This window comes from Dunckerocampus dactyliophorus, chromosome 6, assembly GCF_027744805.1.
Source record: "Dunckerocampus dactyliophorus isolate RoL2022-P2 chromosome 6, RoL_Ddac_1.1, whole genome shotgun sequence".
Taxonomy (NCBI): Eukaryota; Metazoa; Chordata; class Actinopteri; order Syngnathiformes; family Syngnathidae; genus Dunckerocampus; species Dunckerocampus dactyliophorus.
In genome coordinates this window covers 30,445,569-30,458,664 of record NC_072824.1, presented here as the reverse complement: position 1 = coordinate 30,458,664, position 13,096 = coordinate 30,445,569, and positions in this window count along the sequence as shown.

Below are 13,096 nucleotides of genomic sequence, written 5' to 3'. Positions count from 1 at the left end.
ATTTACAAAATTGAAACGGTCTATTTAAGGCTTTCTGCAACACTTCATGCTCTAATATGGGTCTGAACCGCGGGCAGCTTTGCATTCAGTCTTAATTGATTTGTGCCATGCACCCTCAGCGACACGTCTGTGGCCATTTCTACATTCTTAAGATCATCTGCATGCAGCCCTGGATTTAGGACAGCGCCCAGGGTGGCTTTAAAGACACCGGTACCTTGAAATTCATACACGGCAGCTCTCCCCCTCTCCTCTCCCCTCTGTCATCCCGTGTGTCACCCTTCTCCGTCATGATCATCACTGCCTGTTAGCCACAAAAACGTGTGCATGATTTTATGCACGAAGAGCCTTGCAGCTGCACTTATTAATACGTGTTTTAGTATATGTTGAACCCTGCTTGCTGACAGATGGGAACCTCAGGCACATCGCCGGGGGTCTCTCTTTGAAGCAGCCATCCTCCTCCATCATGTCCCCCCGCTCCCTCCATCCCTGCCCAGCGACCAATGAGGAGACAGATCCAGCACTGTGTTTGACATAATAACACAGACTGAGATGTTAAGGAAGCGCAAATGCAATATTCATGTGAAAATTACAAGGCTGTCAGCAATGTAGCGTGGCACGGTGGCATTTAGGAATATGTTAGCGTTGTGAATATATCAGCATGCTGAGGTATTTCGTCTCCAGCATGGTGCTGTGTTGGTGAGTGCTCGCATACTGTTTGGAGTTCATTTTGTATTCCGTAACAACTGCAGACCTGCCAACCTTAAGAGTGCTCCACTTTGCTTTGTTTTTTAAATTGTGTAAAAAGGATTAAAAATTATACATATTTCACGATGTTTATTTATTAATATAAACATTTCATCTTTCTCTCATTACATCATGCTTGTTGCTCAGTTTCTCCCATTTTTCGTTTTGTTTAATTTTATTTCTACAATGTGCCAAGTGCCAATGAAAAATAGGCCATGGGCTGCAAGTGCCGTGACATCTTTGGACATGCCTGCTTTACACACGCTCGTCATTGCCAGTGGTGGGCAAATTACTCTAAAATGTAATTAGTTGCATAGTTACCTTCGCAAAAAAGTAAGTGAATCACTCAGAATTCATGTAATTAGCGAGCATGGAAAGTAATTATTGCTTACTTTTTAAAAAAGATTAAAATACAGTGGAGCCTTGGTTACGGTCATTAACTCATTTAATCCCAGCCATTTTTCAAAAGACAACCCCTTCAGTACCGGCCATTTTAGACGATTTTGACTGATCTTTCAAGGCACACAGAATATTGTGTTCTGTGGCTATATGAACATGGGAACTACCAAAAGAAAGATGAGACGCTCGTCTTTCATCAGGAAAAAAAGTTTGCTTCTGCCTTTTTCCGTTCTTTAGTAATCCGCAGTAGAACAAAGGTAAGTTTCAGGAAAATATCAGTTCCTGCCTAGAAAAGGGAGAAAACGTTCAAAAATGTCAAGCACAACTTCCACTTTGACACAAACATTTTTGGCATTTGCGACAGCGCAAATATCTAAACAATCATAACAACATAAACAACACAAAGTTATTTTTTTTTTAGATCAAAATAACAATTTATTTACAAATATAACACCATGAACTATTTACAATTTTCACATTTGGAACTGAACTATGTGTGTGCATGCTTGTGCACGTGTGTGCATGTGCATGCATTAAAATGTCCCTACAATGCGTAAGCTTCTGCTTGCAATACTCCTCCACACTCTCTCACTTCCTCCTTCCTGTCATGTGTGATTTGTCTGCTAACATGATCCCTGCCGAGCTCTTATCAAATAGACTTCTGCCACCTCGTGGCCATTTTTATGACTGAAAACTGCTCTGAAGTGAAGTGCATTAGTGGAGAGTTGCATCATCACCTCTTTTTGCAAAAAAACCTAAAAGACATACACATAAATTGTTGGGATTGGGCATTCGGGATTATAAAAACGTATAAACACGTTTTTGGGATTGAATGAGTTAACCCGCGTCCAACTACAACCAAATCCATTTTTCCCATAAGAAATCATGTAAATCTAATTAATCAGTTCCACAAAGCCAAAAATGTTAACACAAAACATCTTTCTACAGTTTTACAGGTGTAATATTACATGTAGAAAACAATTCTACATGGATATACATGATGAGTGAAAGGGAGAAATAAACGTTTAATGTTACGTTTAGCCTCATTGAAGACATGATTGTTGACAAAAAGACACGACGTGGCAGCGAGATCAAAACGGAGACCCCCTTCATGTTTTGCCATGGTTTATTTCTTGAATTCAGTAGTGTTCCTCACCTCAAGTATGCTTTTCTTAAGAGCACGGCTGCAAAATAACCCAAAACGGAGCCAAAGGAAATTGCAAGTTGCCATCATTTTGACAAAACACTGATGTGGTACCCGTGTTCATTTCGCTGCCACATCGTGTCTTTGTCCTCAAAGCGTTAGGGATTATTGTGCCTGTTGTGAGATCATTCAAACCTGCCATAAAAGCCTGTTTTTCCGGCGATCGGACGAAGTCTGATGCTTGTGTGTCTCGCAGAACATTACTGACACCTAGTGGCCAGTGTAGAATACTAAATATCATCACAACATCTTTGAATGTGTCTTCTGAATGCCTTCTATTTGTACAAACAAATAGACACAAACAGATGCAAACAGGCAACCATTCACCATCACGCCAAACTGAGTCCACACTGCCTGCAGGTGAACATATGCATGTTTTCTTGCCATGTATGTTATACACTATGAACAACAATTCCCTCTTGGACGCCTCCTTAACTGTCTTTTTCTTTTAGCTGCAATATTTTATACACAAAATATTTGACATTTTTTTTTACCAGTGGGTTTTTGTACCCTTCAAGGTACTGCTTTTGTCCTTGTACCTTTCTGGTCCTCGACTAGGTACAAGAAGCTTCTTTGGAATCTGACAAAAGCACTTATCGAGTAATGTATTTGTGTTTTGTGCTTCGTTTATCATTTTATGACCTTATATTTTCAAGAGCAAGGAGAGAAAAAAGGTGCTTATTTTTTTTTTTATTTTCAGACCTGCCAACCTTGAAGACACTGTGATATTTGCATATTCATACAGTATGTAAACCATGTACTGTGTATGTAAAACATGATGCATATTTAAAGACAAGGCTTTTTGTTATTTGTTATTAATATCAACATTTCAGACTTTTTTTGTTACCTTTTGTTGTCATTTTCACATTTTGCTGTTTTTCTCGTTGAATTAATCTATCTATCTAACTAGGGCTGTCAAAGTTAACGCGATAACGAGTTCACAGAGCTTCCCTTTTTGACCCTCAGCCCTCAGGTGGTGGTGCAGCTCAGGTTGGAGGCCAAGCAGGAACAAATATTGAGCATAAATGGACAGAGACAAGGGTACTTTGAATGGTAAGCGTAGCTTCAAAGCCCTGGCAGATGGCTGTCTCGACAAGACCAGAGTTATTTGCGTCTACTGTCGCTGTGAGTTGAGTTGTCACCAGAGTACGTAGAGTCGCAAATGCCACTCGCTGGACTCAGCTGGAGAAACTGCTGGATTTGTATTGTTTAACTGATGTTTAATGACCAAAAAATAGCATAAAGCAAACATACTGTATAATCCAGTCTCATGTTGATACTGTAAGGGTATTAAAAACGTTCAAATGATCTTGCACAGTTACACTTCTTATTGATAAAAACATTCTATTTGTGTTTAACTGCGATGAATTATGAGTTAAGTATGGACAAAATGCAATTAAATATTTTCATTGATTGACAGCCCTAGTCATTTCGGGCTGTCCACCCTCTGAACAAGTCGTGTATACACGCAGGAAATAATGTACGACAAGCCTCGACAGTCCGCGTCACCACCAACTCGGGCATTTTTTAGGAGGTGCACGTCCACGCACAGAGACTGAAATCAAAATTGAAACCGGCAAAATGAAATGAAATGCATACCGGGAGTGAAGCGTAAAATATACTCAAGGATCATTTTGGCAGGTCTCCTTTTTCTCCTCCCTAAACTCCAGTCTAAAAGGATCTGTTTGGTATTTGTTCTGTGACTTACAAGATCTGATTGTGAATATTTGTTGCATTTGGCAGGCTGTTTTTGTGCACGAGTCCAACCTCGCTTTTTGTGAGGCACCTGTTTTTGTATGATTCGGTTTTCGTCAAAAGTTTTGGCAAACATATGCCTTTGCCTATTTCTTTTCTTTCTTCATGGACAGTATTGCTATAGAAGAATTAGTTACTGATCACACAATTTAAAAGGCTTTCAAATTCTATTAAAAAAAGAACAGCAATATAGTTGGATAAAAGACTCGACATCGGCAGGGAAGATGGACGAAGCACCAATAATGTTGCAGCACCCCTTTAGAAAGAGAGCGTTAAGCTTGTGTGAGTGAGAACAGTGCATCTATATCACATCTGACTCTTTCAGTATTTTCTATCAGTCCTATGTAACTGTTGCGCAACTCTGATTGTGCTATGTGAGTGTGTGTTCTGAAGGCCCCGATGAAACTTTATTGGACTCGCAATGCACTGAGCTATTAGAGTGAATATAAAAGTTTAATCATTTTTGCCCTGTAAAATATTGTTACGGGATGTACAGGAAGTCTGCATCAACAATAAGTTCCATCCATTTCTCATTTATAATTATTTCACATTGTTTTCTGCATATAAAACTATAATTGTTGTCTCAAAATTATTTTCTTGTTAATATTTTGGGGTGTCTGGAACGCATTAACCGGATTAAATCATTTCCAATGAGAAAAAAATACCTTGGTTTTTGTATGTTTCTGTTTTCGTTGGACCTTTTTTACAAATGAATTACAAAAACCAAGGTTACACTGCACCATATTTGCAAGCCAAACCACCTCAAACATAGCTTTAAAGGTTTTGACCAATGCCAGTACACGTTTAGATGTTATTCTGTTGACATTTTTATGTCTCGCACCCCATCAGATCAAAAACAACTTAAATATCAAATGTATTTGTTTTAAATGTAATGAACAACCAAAGTGAACCAAAGCATCTAATCGCTCTTTTTTTTTTTTTTTTTGGCACAAAGTGAATACAGGCTTTCTACTGGAAACCAAATGTATTCAAGTCTCACTCGGCTGCCTCAATTAGTGCTTTTACTTTTTGATCTTAAAAAATCAAAGCAATTCAATCATCTCCGTGGTATTAATAATGAGACATTTTCAGTTCAGCATGTGGGCAATGTGACGCCCAGCAAGATACAACCACATTTCTGATTTTACGTCTACACATGCTTTAGACTTGCTTCGTTACGTTATGCACCCACACTCAAACCATGTGTCCTTTGTGTGCGTGTGTTATGCTGCATATATGATGGCAGGCTAAACAAAAGGCAACACAAAGGAAAGTGGCGACAGTAAAAGACCGCATATTTGCAATGCAGCATTCGCCACCCGACAAGGTGAGCCGGCAGAGTGAGTAAACCCACTCTTTTGTGCTTTTAATCTCCATAATTAAGGCATTTTTGGGGTAGAAACCCCATCCCATATACCCTAATTTGGCAAAAACTTAGATATGTTGAAATGTATCACATAATGTTGATATAGTACGTAAAGACTTTACACTAAAAATTCAACCTGATTGAGGAGGTGTTCTTTGCAGTGAATCTGCTTGAAATGTATGCTCTTACACAACTTAAAACAAGAGGAGGTCATCACCCCAAACGCCTACTCATGGTGCAATAAAAAAAAAAAAAAAAAAAATATATATATATATATATAATACTAATTTTAAAAAGCAGATAACACAACAACCCAGAAACAACTAATAGGGGCTATGATTTCTGCGTTAACTGAATCGCAGAATTGGTCAATAAAAAATAGAATTTACTGTTCAATACAGAATCTGGCGAAAAGTGACATAATGTGAAATTCTGTCATCGTGAAGAGAAGGAACATTCGTGTGGGGAAGTATTTCCCTGGCGGACCGCTCAATCGTGGCGGAATCTCATCACAATCTCTAACCATGTCAAAAAAATCCTCTCTTATGGAGCTTGAATGGAAGCTAGCAGGGTTAGTTGACTTAGTTTAGCATAGCATGCTAGTGCAGCTGTGTGTGTGCGACTCAGGCTGGATGAGTGTATTTTCGCTGTGTTGTGCTTTTACTGTTTTAATGCAAGGAGAGTGGTGCAATGCCCGCTGACGTTGTGCAGTGAAAAAGAAGAGAGGCTCGTTTATTCTTGCATCCAGCTCATCTTAACCGTCAACAGACATTCTCAACACACACAACACACTTCCGTCCTTCAAAATAAGAGTGCTATTCTTGCATCTTGTCTAATTGTGTACACAAAATAAGGGTGTCATAAAAAACCATCTTAGATTAATAATACGAATTAGAATTGCATCGGTGACAACATCTTCTTTAATCACAAGCATGGGTATTACAGTTTGTTGAAGATTTTGTCGTAATATGTGCAGAGGCTGACATCCTGTTAGAAAACCTAGCCAGGCTACATCCATTTCGCAATTACTGGGCAAACTCGTCCAATGATGCATTGCATCAATATATGTAAGGATTTTTGCATTTAATTAACAGGTATTTTATTTAATAACCCTCTATGCTGGTAAAACGTAAAACACGGTCAACAGGCGAACTGGTGCAGCGTCTGCAGTGATGTGAACTCTGCATCGGTCGTGGTCAGTGAAGAAGGTGCTGAGCTGAAAGGCAAAGCTCTCAATTTACCAGTTGATCTACATTCCTACCCTGACCAATGATCATGAGCTGTGGGTAGTGACCAAAAGGACAAGACTGCGGATACAAGCAGCCGAAATTTGTTTTCTCTGTAAAGTGGCTGGGCTCTCCCTTTGCGATAAGGTGAGAAGCACTGTCATTCTGGAGAAACACGGAGTAGAACTGCTGATCCTTCTCATTGAGAGGAGCCACATGAGGTGGCTTGGGAATCTGGTGGCTTGCCTCCTGGACGCCTCTCTGGGGAGGTTTTCAGGGCACGACCGACTGGTAGGAGGCCTCGGGGAAGACCAAGGACATGTTGGAGAGACTATATCGCTCAACTGTCCTGGGAAGGCCTCGGGATCCGCCGGGAGGTGTTGCATGAAGTTGCCGCTTCCCTGCTGCCCCCGCGACCCGACCTCGGATGAACGGTAGAAGATGAATGGATGGATGTTAAAAAATGGAATTCTAATAAATTAAAACAGAAGAAATTGAATTAGGGAAAAACTAAAGAGGATTTCGTATGGCCCTAGACTGACGTTGAGGGACACACAGGGATATGAACAAGGGGCATTTTTGTTTGCTTTGGAGGTTTTGGGACCCCCTAAAAGGGAGGAATTATATTGTAGAATGAATCTTTCAGTGAATTGTCAATTGTCAGTGAATTGTACTAAAGAAGATGTCAGCTTGACCTGAGATTGTTTAACAGTTGTTCATGTTTTGCCAAATTCCAATGCACCCCTCAAATAAGCTCGGGGCCACGTAGATTAGTACCTTCTGGGAATGTCACGTCATTTGTTAGTGTTTAGAGCGCTATTTAACTGTTGTTGAATAAACAAGTGGATCCCCGGGCAGTTTCTCAACACTCCACAACAAACACACAATGTAACTGTACCATACGGACTACTGATCGAAGTACTTTAAAACCAAGCACGGCATGCTGGTAAACCCGCTTGCACACTTCCCCAAAAAGGAGTTACTCAACAAGCCTTGCTAGAGTCAGTGCAAAATCTTTTCATTGTCTCCAAAAAACTCACCAGGCGGCTGTCAATTCCGGATTCATTGACTTATTTTATGCGATAGACTGAAGCAAAAAGATAAAATTTCAGGCAGCCGTCCCGAAAAGAGAGACGTCTTTTCTCATGGCTCCTTCCAATGATGTCCGCCAACTTCACTTTTAGAAAAGGTGATGCCGTTACATTGTGTGTTCCATGTGTTCCACATGTGTTATTTTTGGTTGCACCGTGAGTGATGTAGGCGTTTGGGTTGACGACCTCCTGTTGGTTTGTGTTGTGTGAATAAATTGATGTTATGCACAGTAGTGCCTAGACACAGCATCCTAGCCCAGGCTTGATTAGAGTGTCAAAAACAAACATCTCTCAGGGCGTCTAAATTACTCGTGATTCGGCATTCGTGGGTGGTCTCGGAGTGTAATCCCGGCGAAAAGCCGAGATGTAATGTGTACAATAAATAAGCTCAATATCCAGTATGACTGTTGCTCAAGCCAACATAGGGGTAGGGGGGAGCTAAAACAGAAGCATATAATATCCCTTGCACATTACACAGGAAGCTATATTTAAAATAAGCCGTGTTGTACTAGCTAAAACAAATTAAACACTCATCTGACAGAGGTATTTATCTCATACAACTTCAACAAATATTCAGTCCTTACCTAGAAAATAATGCTCAGTGTTGCTTGACACTGTGAGATGTTTTATTCCTGTAACTGTTGTTTACTGTGGTGTAGGACCGAAGAAGAATGGTCACTAACATGTTCAACTTTTTGCAGTTGCTAAATGAGACACTGCAAATTACAGAAACTGCAATAAATCATTTTTATATTTGTATTGACTTTAGTATACTATTTTTTATGATTCTTTAAAAGCCACGTAGTCTATTTCCAACCACAATACTGTATATTTGTGCTCATACTCAAACAGTATATCGATATGAGCCCGTTTAAGACACATTACAAGCTTGCACCGATTTTTACTTTGGGGAAACCAAGCAGCCACTGAGCAGGCGCTTGGCACAATACTGACGGGCTAATTCTTCAGGTCAAGACTCTGCGGTCTACCTGCACCTTAAAGAGAAAGAGCACCCTTTTGAGCACAAAAGTGTACACATTCTGGACAGAGAAGAAGGATGGTTTGAAAGAGGAGTGAGGGAAGCCATCCACCATCTCTGAACAGTGATGTCCTTTGATCCCTTCCTAAAAGACTCAGTCACAGCCACGTTGGTTTCAGATGGGTCCTTGACCATCATTACCATCATTAACTCCGAATGGGATGCTAACGACGGTGAAACCACCCAAATGATTGTACATCGTTGGCAGGCAGAGGCCCCACTCCACTGTAGCCTAACGATCGTCATTTGACACCACTAAAGACCCAGCCATTCCTGTCTGGACTTGCCTCCTCCTTTAGAGGACAAATAGATTGGATCTTGCACCAGGCTCTCAGACCAGAGCTGTCCTACATGTATCTAGTCTGACTACTGTGTGTCCCTTTGAGCATGAACTGATGAAGCCTGCTCAAATGACAGGCAAAATGTCTTCTAAGACAACCTGAACAGTCCAGTTGCGATCGATTGAATGTCCTGAGAATCTAATGACCTGGATGAATGAGAATATTCATAGGCTTATATACTTATATACTTACTTATATACTTTGACAAGTATTTCACGTTCACAAGTTTCAAAGTTTACAGGTCATCAAAGTAGTTGCTATCATAATTATATTCAATATGGCAATAAAGATAATTATTCACAATTCTTCAATAGTTATGTACATAACCCGAGTATCTGTAATACGTCAGTCAAAATAGCTACGTCGCGTTTATTAGGCATGCAGTTCATGTGTTACATCCAGTTAGCATTTGCTATCAAACATTACAGATATGCAAGAAATGAAAATTATTATGCAAAAGACAATGCAGCAAGGCAACATATTAAAAAGGTTCCAGCAATGGGCACATTTTCCAATTCCTCATGGAATAATAGTATAAGAAACAGAAGTGTAGAAAACACGTGTTTCTATAGTGGACTTCAGGAAGAGAAGCAAAGCCATCAATCAATTCACTGTTTTTCTACATAGATATAGGCATCTTACCGCTCAGTTAGTTTATTCGTAAGCACAATAATAAAGATGAAAGCTGCACATCCGTGTGTAGCTTGAGACGTCTGTTCACCACTTAATCTTTGCCGTGGGGGAGCAACAGCCAATCAGGAGGGGAGGTTAATGTCAGATGACTGATGTGATATCACATCCACAAAGTGACGTTTATGCGATCGACCCACACTACCGTCGTGATCAACTTTCCACTGTGTTCCTGTTAATATATACATTACCTCAAATGACTGAAGTATCACAGTATCAATATTTTGATAGAAGAGAATCGATTTTATGGCACAAAGAACAGGTATCACCATTTTCGTCCGCTTAGATTGCCACTTCTACACCTTATTTTAGGTTTTTACGTACACAACCCCACCGTGCATTGCAACACCAAATGTACCGTCTGGGAAACTGGTATGCAGAACCAAAAAAATCTGACTGCATGTACCCCTACTTAACAATAACAAATACAGTACAAACATGTGTACTTACATAGAAGTTATAATATAAAATGCTACTTTATAAGGCAGACACTGCATCCACGTTTCATTGGATTCCAGTTTGTCTAGTTTTGAGTGCAGTCCACATTCTTTCGTGTTTCACATTTTTCAAACACAAATAACAGGTCTCTGAGAACATTTCAAATGTAAAACTGACCCAATTCTGACAAAACACACTATCCCACAGCGAGCCAAAGCTGTATTTCTGCAGTTTGTGTGGATCAAAGTGTATACAGGGTGTTTTCCCTGCAGAAGAAAGTAAAAGCAAAAAGAAAGAACACCATCTGGCGCTGGTGACACAATTGCTCAGAACATGCATTGTTCTCTCCAAAAGTCTGTGTAATCAGTGTTTTGACTCATGATACCACCGTTGCCTACGCTGACATTCTACCCTTCCAGACCAGTAAGAAATATTTAGGTGATTCGAGAAATGGCCTCCACAACCACACATAGATCATACTGATGAGATTTCTACTTGGCAATAACGGAGGTGGCTGTGCGTCTATGAAATTGTCACATTTATCGTCTTATGATGAGTGAAACTGTTCAACTCTTTCAATCCCCCAGACCAGTTTGCAACGACTCCAGCCTGAACTTGTAAACGACAAACACCGTCCCCACCGCAAGAATTCATAAGAAAGACACAGAAAACAAAGACAAAGGGAGACCAGCCGATGATGAATGTGCGAGTTACACTGGTGTACCACATTGACAAAGTATTGGGCTTCCAGAGCCAAAAGGGTACAGGTACTGTATGTTCCCAAGCTGGAAACGTGTCAAATCATTCATACTATGGCAATATGCACACGGGACACAATGATTGGGCACGCTTTATGGACGAGCTTGTGGTCAAACAGCAGACAACGCGGATGACAGAGCTGTTGATTCGCATTACCCCATACTACTGATATACAGTGGAACCTTGGTTAGCCTCATGAATCCATTCCAGAAGGTCCGACTCAAACCAAAACGTACGATAATCAAATTTTCCCATAAGAGATAATGTCATCTGTTCGGCTAATTTTCTTCTCATGCTTTGAATCCTTCAGCTTAGACAGTGATGCGGCTAATATGCGGTCACCTTCTGGTTCTGGTCTTGCAAAATCTTATGTGCGTCCGAGCAGTGCCCTCGCTCTCTACCGTGGTTCCTCTGACTTCCAGGGCGGCACATTGGCTACTTGGCGAGTGTGTCCGACCACAGTGAACCTTGCTGGGCCATGTTCCATGCTCCATGGCAAGCTCATTCAAGAAGACTGGTCTTTTAAAGAGAAGGACGAAGATGGCATGGACAGCGCAACCTTTCTGGTGGGCTACTGTTTATGTTTAATCTTTGTGTGTAATATCTTTCTATGTACTAAACATCGCATGTCACAACGCGGAAACTTGTAGACCAGTGTGACTTATCTATGGAAGAATCAGTTTTTCTGTCTTTTAAACACTGGTGTGTTCTACAGTCCAGAAAGTATACCAAATTATGAATGAAGATAAAATAACGTTTAAGGTTACTTTTACCTTCCTTGAAGACGTGGTTGTTGCCAAAAACACGATGTGGCAGTGAGATCAACAAGGACACCACCACCATGTTTTGCCATGAGTTATTTCATGAATTCAATTGTGTTTGTCACCTCGAGTCTCTGCTTTTCTTTTGATCACGGCTGTAAAATAACCCAAAATGCAGCCAAAGAAAGTTGCAAGTGCCAGCATTTTAAAAGACAAGGTGAGAAACAAAAACGAAACATTATTTATTATTTTCCTTTAGTTTAAAAAATAAATTATGAAAAAATACACAATTATCCATTTGTTTGGTGCTGAAATAAAACAACAAATGATACACGGATTACGCTGCCAGTAATTGCATTTTTTGTAACTTAAAATGCTTGATTCTTCAGGAAGTTGCGATGTTTTGAGTCTTATTTTTTTCAACAGCATTGCATCAGCTTGTTACCAATGTTTTAGGCATTCTTATAAGCTCAACCAGGATTTTCACATATGCTTTATGTTGATATTAAACTCAAGTTTGGAGCACATTTTGGAACATTGACAGTCATTTAACAGTCCCCTGAGGATCTCGCGGGCTTTTTTGATTTCGCAGATGTTTTGCCCTAAAATTCCGATGGAAGGCGCAGTTTGTACGATAAAATTATGGGGAAAAGTAAAAGGTGCAATCCATCCAACCATCCATTGCTGTGCCGCTTATCCTCTTTAGAGTCGTGGGGGGGGTTGCTGGAGCCTATCCCAGCTGGCTTCGGCCGAGAGGCGGGGTGCACCCTGGACCGGTGGCCAGCCAATCGCAGGGCACATACAGTACAGACAAACAACCATTCACACTCACATTCATACCATGGACAATTTTGAGTGGCCAATTAACCTAACATCCATGTTTCTGGAATGTGGGAGGAACCGGGAGTACCCGGAGAAAACCCACACACGGGGAGGACATGCACAAACTCCACACAGAGATGCCCGAGCGGAGATTCGAACCCATGTCTACCTGATCTCCTGACTGTGTGGCCAACATGCTACCGTGCGGTGCAATAAATGGTTGTGATTTTTCCGTCTGTGTGATTATATTCGTTTCACATTAAAAATTATGAAAAATAAATGATGAATGAGCAAAATATAAAGAAGGGAAAAAACTGAGACCCGCATCTTACCAACATGGCACACAAAAATGTGCAAAATAGCACACCTGCATCACTGTAAGAAAAGGGCTAAAAATGTTATCTCGGGGGCAAATTAGATGGGCGAAAATGTCGATGATTGGCCAAAATATGAAACAAAGT